The 13,829-nt window shown below is 41.5% G+C and overlaps 1 protein-coding gene and 1 long non-coding RNA gene across 3 annotated transcripts in view; one reads left to right on the forward strand and one right to left on the reverse strand.

Annotated features, from left to right (window-relative positions):
- The window catches only part of LOC129387247 (uncharacterized), a 35,082-nt gene extending 22,544 nt beyond the window's left edge, over positions 1 to 12,538 (forward strand). The window contains exon 3 of the long non-coding RNA XR_008614496.2: positions 11,447 to 12,538. This is a non-coding gene — a long non-coding RNA (uncharacterized lncRNA). The remainder of the gene's footprint in view (positions 1 to 11,446) is intronic.
- Positions 1 to 13,829, reverse strand: part of LOC126540457 (secernin-2) — a 127,456-nt gene that overhangs the window by 88,354 nt on the left and 25,273 nt on the right. The window lies entirely within an intron of this gene.

Genomic DNA, 13,829 nt, shown 5'->3' on the forward strand with positions numbered 1-13,829 from the left:
ATTTTGCCTCGCAAGTAAATCATGGGCTTTGTGTTTTGACTCACTGCAACAAAAGGAAAGTTAAATAGGGTATTGGTGAGGATCATGTGTGACAGTAGCCTCTAGACACACAGCGTCACAACACCGAGTTGAAAGGCAGTTATATATAATTTCCTTTCACTCTTCAGTGTAGAGTTGTTAGCTGGACGGAAAACAGCGGCTATTATTAGCTGCAGTAAAACAAGCTAACAAATTTAGCATTTCAAGTAATTGCAACTTTGCATATAACTATGCAAGGGCAGCTTCGTGCTTAAATTCCACATTTTTAGTGTTACTGCAGTAAGAATACTCTCGTTTGAAGCAACCTGGTGATCCTGTTAACCACTCGCAGTGGCCTAATATTGTTTAATTGAACTCATGAACTACTTGCGCTTTGCAGCATATAAAATAAAAAGAAAGAGAGAAATGGAGATGCATGCTCAAAATTGGTGATGCAAAGTTTGCATTTCATTGCTACTATAACTTAGTTATACCGGGATACTGACTTATTTTGTCACTACCGCAAGATTCACAGAGAATCTGGTATAATTAGGTTGCACAACAACTTTAGCAGAGCAGGCAAGAATGCCAGCGAAAAATGCACAAAAAGCCTCAAGTACCGAAATGAGCAATGTTTGGCTGAGTGCCAGGCCCCCGTTCTATGGCAGCTTGAGCTTACTTCAAGTAAAAAGAAACTTTTTGACTCAGTTCGAGCAAAAATGTGGCACTGAAGGGCAATATACAGTTAAACCTCGATATAACAAAGTAGGTAGAATCAGCAATTTGCTTCGTTATATTGAAATGTTGTTGTATTGAAGCTCAACCTTTTACACAAATAAGTACAGTCGCCAGTTGATTTTTCTTACATAGAAAGGGGCCGCAGGATTTTTCAAATTATCAGGCAATTGAAAAAAAGCAAGTCTGAATGAGAAAACAATTCATTTTGATGAATTTGGGAGTTGGCGACGATATCTTCACGTCGGCAGTACGAATTAGGCGAGGCCAGCCACGCTTTCGCATGTACTCTGCCACCGTGGCTGATAGCGTTGCCCGCACTGAGACGACGCTATCGTGAAAAGTGCCGGCAACGGGGAGCGAATGCTTTGTCGACCTCTTGCTCTAATGGGTCGCCGAAACTCGAGATTATGCAACATCCAACACTAAACACGTGGCAAGATAGCTTACTTGATACCATGCCGTCTCGGCACGCCCACTCTTTGCACACACGGCAGATTACCTCTAAAGCAAGGTGCACGGATGCGTATGTGCTCAGCTGCGCTTACAGCCACAGCCGAGACGCCCGCCAGAAATCGCAACGCATGTGCTTGATCGCATTACCGCGGGCTCACTCCGCTCTCCCTCTTTCCCTTTGCTCGCGCGGGAAGGTGGCCCCCGAGAAGCCACCATCTTGTATCACCCTTGCATACTTTTATTTGCATCTAAAGCACAAAGTGCGTGGGGCGCGATAGGATCTCATCGCACTTGCACTTCCACAGAACATGATGCCTCTCCACTTGCGCCGCCTGCGATTTGAGAGGTGCGTTTGCAAGCAGCCGCTTGTAATTCAACCGTTTGACCATGTGCGTCCACGGAAGTTTCCATTTATTGCCTCGGCATTCCTTAGCGGCGAAAGCGAAATATTGTAATATTGAAGTTGCATACAAACACACTTCGTTAAATTGAGGTTCTAAATACATGGTGTTCTATGGACAAGAGGTTATGAAAAGTTAAATACTTTGTTATATCGACAATTTCGTTATATTGAAGTTCGTTATATCGAGGTTTAACTGTCAGCGCATTTCATTACCATAAAATTGGGCCAAATTGTCTACAATGACAGGCCGCCGTCTACATTTGAATGCATGCCGCCGACTGCCTATCCAAACTAAGGCGGCAACGGTGCTGCCCCTGTAGCTTGATCTTGCAGCAAATACCCAAGCCTTTTCACATGCTTTGTACAGAACTCCGTAAAAAAAAAAATTATGGGGTTTTACGTGCCAAAACCACTTTCTGATTATGAGGCACGCCGTAGTGGAGGGCTCCGGAAATTTCGACCACCTGGGGATCTTTAACGTGCACCTAAATATAAGTACACGGGTGTTTTCGCATTTCACCCCCATCGAAATGCGGCCGCCATGGCCGGGATTCGATCCCGCGACCTTGTGCTCAGCACAGAACTTTGTACAGAGACATGCATTTTCGCTTTAAAATCATTCTTTTAAAAACAGTACGGCACAAGCGCCCTCACAAGAACAGATACTAAAATTGATTTTAGCCAAAAGGTCCAGATGCTGCTACCAATAAACGTTTGTCTATTTGGGCTCCTCTCAGTGACATGAGACACAATAATTATGGATACTACTGGCAAAAATAATCCGTGCCAAGAAGTTGTCTATTCGAGCGAGGTATACAAAAAGTAACTTACTTTATAATCATTGATAATTACATTTCAAAGTAAATTAGGGGCTTGACACAGGCAGCACTGCTGGCTGTTCTTTGATTGCCATTTGATACCGATTATGTTAGCTTTCACCATCACTGCACAAGAACCATTGCAGAATTCCCTTCAACAGTTTCGCTGTAAAATAACTAGTGGCGGCTATTATAGCAGAGCCAAAGCAAAAACGAGATTTGCTTACTGCAAGCATGACGTGGAAGTAATGAAGGGTCAAAGAATTTGGCCTACTGGTGTGGACCATTCAGGAAGAGGCCATACAGGTGCTGAGACTGGTCAACTATGCTCCGGTCTAGATGATGCCTTCTGCAGCAGACACTGGCCTCTGACATGGTATTGCCAGCTTTGAACTACAAGATCCACAAAGCAATCGAGCACACCATGTAATAGGCCACTCAAGCTCATACAGATAAGGTGTTGATTTACTGAATTCATGGAAAGCAAATGTACGTAAAAAAAAAAAGGGGCATAAGTTAGATATGTATGCTTTTTGTCTTTGTTTTGCATTGTTTCTTTTTTTCCCGACTTCAGTAAGCTTGTCTACTTGGATAATCTGTTTCTTCATTCAATAACTCTCCATGTGCAATACATTCTTTAAACCACAGTTCCTCGGAATAAAACGTTAACACAATATGTAGAATGTATATTTTACTTTAGGCTGTGAATAAACTTGATGTTGACAAAGTATCAAGAGTTCATAAAGCCTTCATGCTGTTATTTTTCTTTAATTTATCTCTTCTATCTGTAAAACAGTAATCTACCACTGCTTCGGAAGGCAAAGAATCATGGCAAGAGGATGCACAATCAGATTAACTGACCAGTACAAGGTCAAAGCATGCATGTCCACAGCACAGTCACATGACTGAGCTTGTGTCATCAAACCAGTGCTGCTAACCTCCGAAGTCAGTTTCCCATAACCTTGATTAAAAAAATTCCCCAGATTTCTGCGAAATGTCATCGTTCGGTTTGTCAGTACCATTTCTGTAACAATAATTTTTTGGGTCATGCTAATAGAGTATGATAGACAAATAATCCTGCACAAGAGACAATTATAGTTTAACTTATATTTAAGTTTCTTTTAAAATATTGAAATAACGAAGTCACTGGACTCAAGCTGAAATGATACCACAGTGCAAGTTGGTAAGCTAACACAGCCTCCTGCTTGGAGCCACATTCGTAGCAGGTGTCAGCACATCTATACTCTCATCATCATCCTCAGCCTATTTTATGTCCACTGCAGGAAAAAGGCCTCACCCTCACCAGAACAGGAATTGGCCTCCCTGGTGCAGTATTCGGCCACACCTTCCCAAATGAATTATTTATATTCTGTTGTTACCTAAATTTGTTTTGGATGTAGAGAAAAGCGATACGAAACCTTACTCGAATTGTAAGCAAGATGGGCACAGAGCCTTCCAAACAGAATTTAACAGTGTCAAAACAGAGTGCCATTTCCTGACACCAATGCAAAAGATGTGAAATTCGTAGTACAGCATACATTTGTTATGCCAGTTACATATAAATGTTTCATTCAGAGTGTACAGACATCAATGGCAGAGCTAGAGATATGAAAGGAATAATTGCCATAGCAGTACTTTGTTAAAGAGCCCAGGGCACTCACACCCTGTCATTTACTTGGGGAGATGCGTTCACTGCGCTGCAGTATGACTTAGTCATACTTTGCATGCTAATGGGATGGTAATTTGCAGTAAAATGCTGTCACATTAGCAGTTCTATGGTTTCTTATGTCTACAAGTCTTTCCTTTTAGAGTGCAGCTCTTAGATGCCCATTCCTGCGATGAGTGGCAGCGTAACTGAGCAAACAAGCATAGCGAAAGATGAAAGCGAAAAGCGAACGCGGAGTGCAGTGGGGGATGAAAGATGCGAGGAGGAAAGCGAAGGAGGGTATGCGAAAACGTGAGAAGAAAAGCGTAGTGCAGCAACAATGGCTACGAGATGGCGCCAGAGTAGCGTGCATTGTCTGTCGGCGGCGGATGCTGTGAATAATGCCCATGCATCACCCCTTCATCGGCTCTCGCAATATCCAGATTAGCGAGGCAGTTGCGCTACACTTCGCTCCATCTGCAACATGCCACACGAGACAGATTGCCCACGCCAGCCAATATATCGCAAAATGAAAACACGCATAGAGCTGTGCTCAAATTTCACATTCGGGAGTATCGTAATGGTCAGTGAATTTGTCAATGCCGTAGCGTAACATTTCCCTAGATTTGGACAAATTTCTCTCTTTCCCTAAACAAGGCCTAAGATCCTTAGATCCAGGAAAACTTCCCTACACTTGGCAGCACTACATCACACAAAGGAAACGGCCACGTGATGGTAACCAAATGTGATGCAAATCTCAACATGCCATCGCCTCTGAGATTTTCAGTGCACCACAGGCACTGACCAATAGCTGAAGTTATGCTCAGATGCCATGCTGATTCTCAATGTTTGGGATTCCATGTCATTCCTGGCGAGCAGTAATGGCGGCATTTTCTTGAGTTTAGGTACTGTTTCAAAAACGTCCCTTTTTAGAGCTTTTCATTAAGCATACACTTGCATTTAAAATGTAAAGCTTTGCATGGAGGCTGCTCTAAATATACACTATTTGAAACTAGTATTTTTACATGGTCCAAGCTTTCATTGCAGTTGTCCTTTAAAGGGGCGCCGAAACACCTTTCTAAGTAACAACAGGATGGCCTCACTATTGAAAGACATCGCTGTAAGAAGCTCCTGCCACAAAAGTTTTTTAACCCTTCAAGCATAATTGAAGTTAGATGAAGTTATTGCATGAATGAGTGGCTTTCTCGCTCTCCTTTCTTCTCCACTTGTGTGCTGGAAGCTACGCAGGGGGAGTGGCAAGAAGGCAAGGCTCCGCCCAAGAACTGAGCATCAAACCAGCGAGAGCACTTGTCGCAGCATGCTGTAGCGGCTATGGCATCTACACGCTATGCAGCATGCCGCTGCTCTCTTGGAGGCCACACAGCTGTGTCAAACTGTTATGTGCAGACCAGTAGTGCAGATTGGAAAGGCCTTTTTTGTCTTTTGAGATCGTTTGAGATATATTTTTCATTTAATTTAATTTTCATTTAAGAAATAATTCTTTCTACAACATTCATATGACCGCAAAGATAAAAGAGGCGGTGGCATCCTTCTAGGAATAAGAAAAACACTTCCATCTTATGTAATTAACTCATACTCTAACTTGGAAATTATCGGGGCTGCATGCATGTTCTCATCCTTGCGAGTACTTATAGGTGTATGTTACCGGACCTCCAAATTCTACTAATTCATTTATTAACGACTTGCGCAGCAACATAGAATCAGTGACGAAACTTCACCCGTTTGATGCCATCTATCTACTAGGCGACTTCAATTTTCCTCTGATCGACTGCGTTAACTTATGTTGATCCTGTAATACTTCGACAGAATTCATTAGTTTAACCTTAGATTTTAACCTGTTTCAGGTTGTTACGCAGCCTACACGGGGTAATAATATCTTAGATTTAATCCTCACCACGGCACCGGAAACAGTTCATCACATTGTGTCAATTAATGGTTTTAGCGATCATTCCTTACTGCAAGTAACTCTCAACGTACTACCCTCTTCTTTTACAGGTTCCGCTACTAAAAAAATACGCGATTATAACAAAGCCAATTACAACATTATAAATTCGGAATTAGATATATTCTTTTCCTGCGTGCTGTTACCTTCATTCCATAGTCGATCGGTGGAAGAGAATTGGATACTCTTTAGGAATAAGATTTCTGCCTTGGTTAACCAGTACGTCCCTCTCATTAAGATAACCAATGATAAATCTTACCCATGGTTCACCAGATACCTTCGCTTACTGAGAAACACGAAAAAGCGCCATTACGGAAGTGCTAAGCACTTGCGCACGCTAGCAGCTTGGGACACATACAAGGAAAGCTTGAAAATTTACTGTGCTGCCCTGTCTTCAGCTAAAGATAAATACTTCACTCATGACCTACCATCTCTTTTAAAATCTAAACCCAGAAAGTTCTGGCACATTATAAGCCCAGATCAGGACCACACTAACATTTCTTTACACAACAATAACACTCCCATTCCAGATAATCAGTGTGCTTCCACATTAAATACTTATTTTTCTTCTATATTCACCACAAAAGATCAGACTGATCTGCCAGATGCATCGGAGCTGAACTACCAATACATGTCGCCAATACAAATAACAGTTGAAGGTGTTGCATGCCTGATAAATAACCTCAAGCTAACCACATTCTGTGGCGTTGACAACATTAATTCTAAAATTCCGAAAGACACCGTCACAGCATCTAATAAAATTCTATCTCACATCTTCAGGCAATCTTTAGAGACTGGACAGCTGCCTTCAGATTGGAAGACAGCAAAGGTCATACCCATATTTAAGTCAGGTAATAAACACGCACCGGAAAACTACCGTCCAATACCATTAACATCTATGTGCTGTAAAATGCTAGAACACGTAACTGCATCAAATGTCTACAGTCACCTGGAAGCCAACAATTTTTTTCTTTTCTAACCAACATGGATTTCACAGGAGCTTCTCTTGTGAAATGCAATTACTAGAATTAACAACTGATTTGCATGCTTACATGGAAGAAGATCTCCAAACTGATTGTGCTTTTCTAGACTTTGCAAAAGCATTTGACCTCGTAGCACATTGCCGTTTGATATTGAAATTATTTGCGTTGAATTAGATTCTCTCACATTAACATGGATTCGCAATTTACTTTCTAATCGTCAGCAATTCAAAGCAGTTAATAATTTTTCCTCTCCTCTTTCGCACGTTACTTAAGGTGTACCACAAGGCAGCGTTCTTGGGCCATTACTATTTCTAATATACATTAACGACTTACCCAATAACAGTTCCTCACACGTGCGCATTTTTGCAGACGACTGCATTCTTTATCATTCCATCAAATGTGCCGATGATCATGCAATCCTCCAAAAAGATCTTGAACTTATTTCTCTTTGGTATAAGACTTGGCTAATGAAGCTTAACATTTCTAAATGTAAAATTATCTCTTTTAGCCGCAAGCTGGGCAGTAATTACTAGAACATTTCCTTATCATATATATAACATTACTATTTTGCATGATACTCAATATAAATATCTTGGTGTTCACCTAACATCAACTCTTTTGTGGTCAACGCACATTGCACACTAATGCGCCAATGCTTCAAGATAATTAGGGTACATAAGACGCAAGTTGCACAGTTCTGCTAAAGACATTCGTAAACTAGCTTATCTAACATTTGTTCAACCTCAGCTTGAATGCGCCGCATCCGTCTGGTCTCCCCATCAGAAATACTTGATTGAAAAACTCGAATCTATCAAGAATAGGGCTACCCGTTTTATTTCATTGTTATGACTATAACAAAAGCATAACACAAATTAAACTCAACCTCTCACTACAGCCCTTGCATGATCGTCGTGATATAACCCTGCTATCATTATTTCATAAATATGTCCATAATACAGCACCATCAGTCCTGCCTCTTGAACCTCCTCATTACAGGTCACGCCGGCTGTACAATCAGTTCAATTTCATGCGTATCTACGGAAAGACTAATTCATTTAACTACTCCGCTCTTCCAAGAGCCATTCACCTTTGGAATAATCTTCCTAACGCCATCGCTTATGAGAGTGACCAGGAAAAATTCCAGCATCTTCTAGCAACGCATTTTTCAAACTCTACATAACCGAACATGTTATTTTTTCTTGAGTTTCCTGTTATTATTGTGCCACTACCCCTTAAATACTCTTTTATTATAGCCAAATATTGTCCTGCTTGCTCTGTAATTCTATTGGTTATATTTTACTTTATTGTGAAAATTTCTTGTTCGCTGACCTCCCGCATCCTAAAGCATTCGGTTTGTCCTTTGCACAATTTTTAACACTACATTACTGCATGTTAGCGCATTTCTTATGCTGTATTTCTTGTATATGTATTCACATATGTATTATAATTATGTATAACCTTTGAGTGTACTCTCCCCCTTACACAATGCCTCTAGGGGCCTGTAAGGTATCTTTAAATAAATAAATAAATTATTTACCTCAATATTAACAATAATATTATTACTGAGAATGTTCTCATGATTAAGAAATTAGCCAATAGCTATTGGTGGGCTTCAATGCTTGTGATGATGACATTTCAAAGGAGAAAGCAAGCTATTTTTGGCTGTTTTTAAAACAAGATAGTAAATGCCCTGCTACATGCAGCACAATATTTCGCTCATATGTTCAAAGAAGCCATTTCCTTCGATCGGCAGCATTTTCTTATCATGTTCCAAAAGTGTATGCAAGCCTAGTGCATGTCACAGCACCAGCGGCTGATAGTCAGTGCATTTCATTACCATAAAATTGGGCCAAATTGGGTCATTCTACTGATGAACAATCTAAACAAAGAAACCACCGCTAGTTCCAAGCTCCTCTTGCTCCCAGATGAGCATGATGGCAGTTGAAAGGAAAATCTGGTATTCACCTACGTGTTGCCCAAAGCTACACTCCTGAGTCTTCCATTCGCGACTCTATCTCGACCTTGCATATTTACACAGAGCTCGTTGGGTTAAGTGGTAACTGCTTTTTCTGCATTCTCAAGTCACTGCTGCATCCATATGCTCTCCGCTCAGCGCCTCTATTAGATAGAAAGTCGTGGTAACTGCTCTGTCGTGGTAGATGCTCTAGCCACACTGAAAAAGATTGGTATGCATTTTCCAATTACTGTATTAACGTATATTACTGTATTACTGTATTAAGAATAGAACTGGCAGAACTTTCAAAGTTAATCAACAAGCGTAAGACAGCTGACATCAGGAAGTATAATATGGATAGAATTGAACATGCTCTCAGCAATGGAGGAAGCCTAAAAGCAGTGAAGAAGAAACTAGGAATTGGCAAGAATCAGGTGTATGCGTTAAGAGACAAAGCCGGCAATATCATTACTAATATGGATGAGATAGTTCAAGTGGCTGAGTTCTATAGAGATTTATACAGTACCAGTGGCACCCATGACGATAATGGAAGAGAGAACAGTCTAGAGGAATTCGAAATCCCACAAGTAACGCCAGAAGTAAAGAAAGCTTTGGAAGATACGCAAACGGGGCAGGCAGCCGGAGAGGATCAGGTAACAGCAGATTTGTTGAAGGAAGGTGGGCAGATTGTTTTAGAAAAACTGGCCACCCTTTATACGCAATGTCTCATGACCTCGAGCGTACCGGAATCTTGGAAGAAAGCTAACATAATCCTAATCCATAAGAAAGGGGACGCCAAAGACTTGAAAAATTATAGACCGATCAGCTTACTGTCCGTTGCCTACAAACTATTTACTAAGGTAATCGCAAATAGAATCAGGAACACCTTAGACTTCTGTCAAGCAAAGCACCAGGCAGGATACCGTAAAGGCTACTCAACAATAGACCATATCCGCACTATCAATCACTATCAATCAGGTGATAGAGAAATGTGCAGAATATAACCAACCCTTATATATAGCTTTCATTGATTACGAGAAAGCGTTTGATTCTGTCGAAACCTCAGCAGTCATGGAGGCATTACGGAATCAGGGTGTAGACGAGCTGTATGTAAAAATAATGAATGATATCTATAGCGGCTCCACAGCCACCAGAGTCCTCCATAAAGAAAGCAACAAAATCCCAATAAAGAAAGGCGTCAGGCAGGGAGATACGATATCTCCAATGCTATTCACAGCATGTTTACAGGAGGTATTCAGAGACCTGGAGTGGGAAGAATTGGGGATAAAAGTTGATGGAGAATACCTTAGCAACTTGCGATTCGCTGATGATATTGCCTTGCTTAGTAACTCAGGGGACCAATTGCAATGCATGCTCACTGACCTGGAGAGGCAAAGCAGAAGGGTGGGTCTAAAAATTAATCTGCAGAAAACTAAAGTAATGTTTAACAGTCTCGGAAGAGAACAGCAATTTACGATAGGTAGCGAGGCACTGGAAGTGGTAAGGGAATACATCTACTAAGGGCAAGTAGTGACCGCGGATCCGGATCATGAGACGGAAATAATCAGAAGAATAAGAATGGGCTGGGGTGCGTTTGGCAGGCATTCCCAGATCATGAACAGCAGGTTGCCATTATCCCTTAAGAGAAAAGTGTATAATAGCTGTGTCTTACCAGTACTCACCTAAGGGGCAGAAACCTGGAGGCTTACAAAAAGGGTTCTACTTAAATTGAGGATGACGCAACGAGCTATGGGAAGAAGAATGATGGGTGTAATGTTAAGAGATAAGAAAAGAGCAGATTGGGTGAGGGAGCAAACGCGAGTTAATGACATCTTAGTTGAAATCAAGAAAAAGAAATGGGCATGGGCAGAACATGTAATGAGGAGGGAAGATAACCGATGGTCATTAAGGGTTACAGACTGGATTCCAAGGGAAGGGAAGCATTGCAGGGGGCTGCAGAAAGTTAGGTGGGCGGATGTGATTAGGAAGTTTGCAGGGACAACATGGCCACAATTAGTACATGACCACTGTAGTTGGAGAAGTATGGGAGAGGCCTTTGCCCTGCAGTGGGCATAACCAGGCTGATGATGATGCTGATGTGTTAACGCGATAAACTTAAGGGGCCCGTGTCACAGAAAATTTGGTGTTGGTGTTGGCACCATCACATTTGTCCATGGGCGAAACTTTCCCTATATATTTAGGTACATGTATATGCCACGCCTTGCTATATTGCATGCGGCATAAGCAGGTTATATTGCCACACCATTCTATCACTAAAGTTGCTCATACCATGTCTTACATTCTTGGCAAAGTTATTCATTGGAATTTTGAGAATGACTGCCCATAAACCAATGTCATGAAAGGAAAGACCGACAGTGCATGCCTTTTATGGTAAATCTTCTTAGACTTAAATATTAAAGGTGTGAAACAATAACAGAAACCTGAAAATTATGAAACTTTTTTTGCCGCAGCTGTGCACTACCTTCGGGATCGGCCCACACAAGAGGCCGCGGTTCTACTGGAAAGCTCGCCTTCGTGCATAGTGTTTCTTGCCAGCGTTTCCCAGTAAACATTACAGTTACGCGAGCTGCAGTTGCCAGGAAGCCTACAAAGCAATGAGGGATCTTTGAATGCTATCGCGTTTCACTCTTAAAAACAGAGCTTAAGCGTTCTCCAAATTTTTTCTTCGAATACAGGCAAAGCTTTCTTTCCCGAAAAGGTTACCCAAAATGAACTATCAACCTACATTTGTGATCAAACAATCTCCACCTATATTTGTGAACAAAGCTAGCAAACGTACCGAGCTAGCAGAGTTCCCACGTCTAGCTCGCTGTAAAGCCAGCCTGGAGATTATCCTGACTGGCTTTAAGAAATGCTGCATATCCAACGCACATGATGGCATCGAGGACAACATCATTTGGAGTTCCGAGAACACGAGCAAAGCACCCGACTAGGTAGACTGCTTCGGAAGTTCCGACAAGGATGCAGCTCATGGCATCAACTAGCGAGAGTTAATAGCCGAGCTTATGGTATATAAAAGTGTGTCATGATCAATGTTTCTCATTTTTTAAAAAGACGTATAGTTCAACCTATATTCAAATTACAATGTTTTATTTCTCGGCAAGTGAAATATGTAGGAGTAAACCTAAATTTGTGTTCGACCTATTTTTGAGTACATATGGCATGTATTATTTGTATATCATTCCTGTAAGGAGAATACAGAAAATGTCTGCAACTGCAACAATGCTTACAGAATCTTTTCTGAGGGAATGAATTGAGCTAAGAGCAGTAAACAGCACTAAACAACAGGAGAAGGAGGGGGACACAGACAAGAGCGCTGACTAACAACCAAGTCCTTATTCCAAAGCTTTGCACATTCATCATAGCGGTGAAACACGTGTAAGCCCTTCCCTCTATTTCTCTTCTTCCGAAGGAGATTGCCTTTCTATCGCATTAATTGAAATTTTCGCCCCTGCGCATGCTGAATTCTGTTGATTCTGTGCTTTCAGATAGCGGCGGAGCATATATATGCTGACTGAAACAATAAAGACACTTGGTTGTTATTCAGCGCTGTTGTCTGTGTCCCTCTCCTTGTCCTGTTGTTTAGCGCTGTTTACTGCTCGTAATCATGAACCAACCAGCCCAAATGTGTACTCTTCTGCAGAAATGAGCTAATGCCAGAATGATAAATGAGGCAGCCGCCTCCTTCTGACATGGCAGAAACTTAAGAAGAAGTCCGTAAAATCTCAGCTATGTGTATACTATGATCAGGACACCTGGAATACTTTGCTTCAAATAAATGACACCGCATCGACGGTAACAATGTTTAGTAGCTAGTTAAGGTTTTATGGTGCAGCAGCCAAGATTGACCACAGTGCGCCAATGCAACCGTAACAAATGTAATGCTTCTACTGTGAAGCTCTGTCGACTCACTAAAGTTCTCTCCCTTCTACTTAAGTGAAAGCATTGACAGTAATACGCTAAAGGGGCACTGGGGGCAACACTCAACACTTTTTGAGCATAATTAAACCTGCCTGGTTATTAGACAATGCTATCATGAGCACATTAGCCAAGTTTTGTTCCATGGCATGTAGAAGGAAGTCTACTATTTTATTCAAGAGACCACCTAACCTTTCCTTTAACTTCTTAATACCCTCCCCCCCCCCCCGGTCTTTCATGCTTATTGTTGATGCACCAACAAGTGCGATAGCTATTGGCCATATATTTTTTAGATATCACGGCAGTGCATTGCCCTGGTAGGACCAAAAAATGAACCAGCAGTGAGAACTGTGACTTGATGATGCCGATGGTTTATTAGCATCCCACTGAAACAGGGCAGTGACAAATGGCCACCTAGCCTGCTTGAGTTACTCAGGTATGCTATACGTGCTTTTCGTTCTAGCATTCTTGTATACACCTCTCTAATCTTTTCTCTCTTCCTCAACATTTCTCTATCTGCCTTGTACCACTACCTGTGCTTGCAACAAATCTGGGCGTATCAATCTCATCCCTGCTTTTTTTCCACCAACACTCTAAACGTCTCTTGCTTATCTTGACTGCTGACTGGTTGATGCTTCCGTTCACTTTAAAATCCAAGCTTGATCCTCAAATGCCCTTCATACTGACATAATGTAGCACAAAGGCACAAAACAAAGAAGAGACACAGATACACATCAGAGGCACTTGTGATGTGTATCTGTGTCTCTTATTTCTAATTGTGCCTTCGTGCAACATTATGTCAGTAAGCAAACACCAACTAGCCCAACAACGAGTCCTTCTACAGAATCTTCCCTTCACGTTATTGTACAGATTATCCCTTCTAATTTCTTTCTTCTCGTTCTTGTAAATCTCCAT

This window comes from Dermacentor andersoni, chromosome 2 (assembly GCF_023375885.2).
Source record: "Dermacentor andersoni chromosome 2, qqDerAnde1_hic_scaffold, whole genome shotgun sequence".
Taxonomy (NCBI): Eukaryota; Metazoa; Arthropoda; class Arachnida; order Ixodida; family Ixodidae; genus Dermacentor; species Dermacentor andersoni.